Source organism: Cajanus cajan, chromosome 8 (assembly GCF_000230855.2).
Source record: "Cajanus cajan strain Asha chromosome 8, NIPB_CcT2T_4, whole genome shotgun sequence".
Classification (NCBI taxonomy): domain Eukaryota; kingdom Viridiplantae; phylum Streptophyta; class Magnoliopsida; order Fabales; family Fabaceae; genus Cajanus; species Cajanus cajan.
The window spans coordinates 18,601,612-18,607,611 of record NC_138524.1 but is presented as its reverse complement, the minus strand read 5'-3'; positions in this window follow the sequence as shown (position 1 = coordinate 18,607,611).

Here is a 6,000-nt window from a genome sequence, read left to right as displayed (position 1 = left end):
AAAAGATAGTGTAGATATTGCTATGAAGCTAGCCAAATGTCTCCTTGCCAATAATAACTAATGTTGACCATGACATAATGACTATGTCTCCTTGACAATAATAACTAATGTTGACCATGACATAATGACTATAAGATAAACAATAGGTACATTTGTGGAATAACCAATCAACCTCTTACAAATGATTCATGCGGTGTGTTTGCACAACCATATTAATTCATAATTGTTTGTGACAATATTTTATCCACTAGCTAACTTGTTTAATTAATAATGTTTTAGGATTTAAATTTATCTAAAAAGAAAAAGACCACTAATATGAATGAGTTTGTTGCACCCAAAGGAAAGGGTCAGGGGAAGGTTGCCATTCAACATACACCTCGTACAATAGTTTGCCCCAATCTTTTTGAATGGTGCAACTATCTTTTTTAACACCTAAAATTGAAGCCTATAGAACCACTCCCCCTAATAAAAATAAAGAAAGACATTTGGGCTAGATGAACATAAAGAGTTAGTTAATGTAAAAGTTATTGACCATGCATGATTAGCTGTAGTTGCAATTTCTATATATGTTGGGTACATTATACAACTTTGCATTATTAACATTTTTAACTTTGGTTAATAGTTCATTTATAACATTATTAATTCATTATTATATTTTTCTTTTATAAAGTATTTGTATCACACTTTTATTAAGCCAAATCATATGACATTCCTTCTTATCCCCCAAATAACAACACTTGAATTACTTGTGAAAGAATGAACGCAAAAAATTGTTAGTATTTTTTTTTTTGATAATGAGGTGATTGATAAGTTTGTTATTACACCAATCAAAATAAAGTAAAACTTTTTTTCCCTAACTTCATTAGCAATGCATTATTTTGAAAGCTAGATGCAATTCATATTTGTTAAATCATTTCAGTTTTTTTAGCCAACAATGGGTCTTGCTTTGGATCAACCTTAAAAGACAATTCATTATCTTGGTTCATTGGAGAATGAAATTAGTATGTGGAAAGATTTGAAAAAGTTGTTTGGCATGTAAGAATATACATATGATTCACATTATATGCGTGTTTTGTTGTATTTTTGTTACTTATATATACTTTATTTCTCTTTATTAACTAGGGTTATACAAGCTTACAGAACTCAAATAGGAGTTATGGTTTCAAAGTCTATGTCAAGCAACATCAAGTAGACAACAATTAAGATAGATTACAATTATTATTTGAAAATCAATTAATTGTGTTAACATTAATTATATTAATGTTTATGCTTTTGGTTTCTAAAACAACCTAATTGCAATGACTATGGATATTACATTTGTAAATATATGAAGGATATTATCAAATACAGCGAAGGAGGGACAATTCAAAAAAATTATATCTTGATTATACATAATTCCTTTGAAGTAGAATTTCATTTGGCTAATTTTAATGTTATTTTTCATTTTTGTATTACTTCTCTAGTTGCAACTTGCATCGATATTCTAATGAGCAAATCACAAAAGTTAGAGAAGATTGATGTTTGTATGTCACTAATAAATGCTTATTATAGGTTAGTATGTTGTGTTTATATGTTTCATTGTGAAGCTATGTCACTACTCATATTGATTTTCTTTTATACACTTTCTTTTATTTGTTGTATCTAGTTGATGACAAGTAAATTTTTTTTGGCTAAATTATATTTTTGGTCCCTATATTTATTTTTAAGATTCAATTTGGTCATCTAATTTTTTTAAAAAGTTCAATATTATCCTTTTGTCCTAATTAACACTAACGATATTAATGAAATCGAACAAAAGTGTGATATTGAATATCATTTAAAAATTAAAAGACCAAATTGAATCATTAAAAATTAATGAAATCAAATTGAACATTTCGTAAATAGATAACTCCTTCCTTTTGTGATAATTTTAAATACTAAATTTGTTATCAATCATGATTTTGTTAAGTAAGGAAAATAAAAATCAAATTTATTTAAAAATACATTAAATAAATTTTTATTCAATTTGGTTCTACTTTTTTTTTTAAAAATATTTTTGATTCTATAATTTTTAAAATATTCAATTTGATTCGCTAATTTAAAAAAAATGTTTCATGTTATCTTTTCATATAATTTTATTAATATCATTAGTATTAATTTGGACAAAAAGAAAACTTTAAACATAATTTAAAAATTAAAAGATCAAATTAAACCTTTTAAAAATAGTAAAATTAAATTGAATCTTAAAAATAAATAAAATAACTAAATATATAATTTAACGTTTTCTTTTCTTTACGACACCTAGAATATTATAAGGCTATAGGAACTACATGATATTAGAAGAAAAAACAAAGCTAAATATATGATTGTTAAGTCAATAAACATGTAATATATTCATTCATCATTCACCAAGGTGGGAGAATGACAACCACGTAAAATATTTTAGGAAGGGAGCATATGGCACTAACCCAAAGTAGTCAGAGAAAGATTAGGAATGCAGAGGGAAAACACGACATAGACAAAAGTGAGGTCGAAGGAGGTGCAAAGGAGACAAAAGTAAGGGCAGAGTACGAGGGTAGCACCTAGGGCAGAGCTAGTTGAGAGGGTCGGGTACAATTAGGGATGACAACGGGGCGGGGCGGGGCGGGTACGGGTTTCATGATACCCGTCCCCGTTTCCGTGACTTAAACTCATTCCTGTACCTATATCTGTATCTATCGAGTATGTAATTTTTGTCCATATCTCCGTTCTCGTTAGGTATCGGGTATATCGCTACTTGTACTTATAAAAATTATTATTTTTTTACAAAAAAAATATATATTATTTTTAAATTATATTTTCATTATATTATAATTATAATTGAATTGTTTTTCTATCTCATATTTTACTAAAGATATTTCTTAATAATTAAACAACTATAAATGTACATAATAAAATATTTTTTTTAATATAATTCAATCAGAGACAGGTACAGGTACGGGCGCGGGTATGTATATACCCGTACCCGTACCCGTACCCGATTTAACATATCGAATTTTACCCATACCCGTACTCGGTTAAACCGAGTATTTCTCGTTAAAATTAGAACGGGTTCGGATATTAGCTACAAGTATGAATTTATTTACCATCCCTAGATACAACCACGATGAGGGCAAAAAGGGCACAACGTGAAGGAGACTGCAAAGTGAAGTGTGAATGAAGGGGGGCGTTCGGCACAATTTAAAGAACATTTAATATCAATTTTGAAAGATCCAATTTCGTATGTTACATACTCACCGATTTTGTATGCAAAATATGAAATCCAGTGTTGATAACCAATCTCATATACCCTACATATGAAATCAGTTACTCCTGTAAGAAGTTCACATGAACTTTTAAAATTGGTCCTAAGTCAACCATTTTAAAAGGGATGCAATTAATCGTAAAAATGTCACCCATACCATTTAAAATTTGTTGTTCTATAATTGACTTTAAAGTCAATGGTTTATGCATATTTTGTACCTAGCTAGATTCAATTTCCAATACATGTGTTTATTAACACTCATAAAAATAAATTTTAATAACAATCTTTTGATGATAAAAATGTAATTGTCACTAAATCAATATAAATTACACGATTTTATAAATAATAAATACTAATCATTAAATTTTATTATTTATTAGTAATTATTTTATATGTAATTAATTTTTTTTTTATTTTATAATTTAGTGGATTTTTACCGATATTTTATATAAATGTTAACAACAGTATTAGTGATTTTGGATATACTAACTATTATTTAATTTTTAATTAAAAATGAATTAATCACCTATACACTGTCAGTGTAAAGTTTTTTTACACTGACAACCAATCATATCTTTTAAATTATTTTATTTTATTTTTATTTGATTAAATTAGCAAATGACATGACACTATTAAAAGATACGATTGGTTGTCAGTGTAAAAAAATTTTACACTAGTAATATATAGGTGATTAACTCTTAAAAAAATAATGATGATTTGTATGAATCCTAAAAGATAAAATAATGACCGTAAAAAATTAATTTTAATGTAGTGTAAGTGGTTTCAATTTTTTTTTTCTTTATTTAATTTAATCTGTGTTAATTATATGAGAACGGTTATAATTACACTGGTGTAACTTTTACGAAGTATTATACCACTCAATAACTTTATATTAAATGTAAATTTTGTAAATTCAATCATTAGATTGAAAGTTCATATCATTTTATATATGTATATCAATTTTGTTAAAATTGAACAACTTGAAGGAAATCAAAATATTCCTATTTTAGTGTATTTTGAAATGAATATATTACGTCAATTTTGTTTTATAAAAATGAAGTATCAAATCATCTTGAATTAATATAAAATTTTGTATATATGATATGAGATATAAACTTTCAATCTAACAGTTAAATTGACAAAATTCACATTTAATATAAAGTTACTGAGCCATATAATACTTAGTAAAAGTTATATCAGTATTATTATAACCCTCCTATATATATATATATATATATATATATATATATATATATATATATATATATATATATGGGGAATGCTAATGTACTCCCACCTATTTTTTAGTGAGAGTATGTTAGCAACCTACACCAATTTTTTAGGACAAAAAAACCACTCATTTATTTTGATTTGATTAATTCGTACAAAAGTTATTATAGTAATTTAATTTAATTTTAAATGAAAATAAAATATTTTTTCTCTCTTATTAATTTCATTCTCTAAATCATTTCTCTCTCTTATTAAATTTCTTCTCCAACTCATTTCTCTTTCTTATTAAATTCTTTCTCTAACTTATTTATCTCTCTCCTATTAAATTCTTTCTTTAACTCATTTTTCTCTCATCTTTCTTGATGTCTCCTTCCTCTCTCTCTGAACAAATAAAAATTAATTAACAGAAAAAATAAATGAATTGGAGAATGAAATTAATAAGAGAGAGAAAATATTTTTATTTTCATTTAAAATTAAATTAAATTACTATAATATCATTTGTACGAATTAACCAAATCAAAATAAATGAGTGACTTTTTTGTCCTAAAAAATTGGTGTAGATTGCTAACATACTCCTACTAAAAAATAGGTAGGAGGAGTACATTAGCATTCCCCTATATATATATATATATATATATATATATATATATATATATATATATATATATTCTCTCTAACATGAAAAATAAAAGTAATACAATATTTTTAATGTAGATTTTATATAATGGAATACTTGGTATTGGAAGGATATCTTTCGTGCCAATCCTTTCCTGCCATGGATTTTGTGATTGACTTACTGGTCTTCTCTTGACAACGATGATGTGTGACTTAGTGTTAATGGTCTTCAGCGGAACGTTTCTTTTCCGAGCCGTGTGTCGGACAACTTCCCTTCTTTACTTCTATTAAAAAAAAATATAAACTAAATTAAATTAAATTAGATTGCGAAATGATAAAAAAAAAAAAAAAAAAAATAATGGAGCATGCTAATTAGTCTCTGTTCAAATTTGATAGAAGTTTTGTTGTCGAGATGAGAAGAGGAAAAAAAATGTTAAAGGTTAAAGTTATTATATTTTGTTATTGTTTATTGAAGTATTATAAGTTATTTGTATACACATTTTCACTTTGAGTTTACATGTTTTTTTTATTATAATTAAAAATTGTTTTTATTATGATGGAGTATTATATATTTTATAATTTTTATAATTTTAACAACCTGAGATCTTGTTTGAATTTTAATAAAAGGAAAGACATCTTTGAAAAATAGAAAAATATTCATCATTTTCAATTAGAATGTATTTATGATGTAATCAACTATTAAGCATTGTGCCAATGTCATTTTTTTAATTATTGATTTTTTAGTTAAATTTTATTTTTATTTATTTATCATTTTTATAATATAAGATAATATTAATTATTTTTTATCACTTGTATTCTTATATCTTATTTAATTTTTAATTAGTTTATTTATTGACAATTAATATATTTATTAAATAAAAATAATTATTATA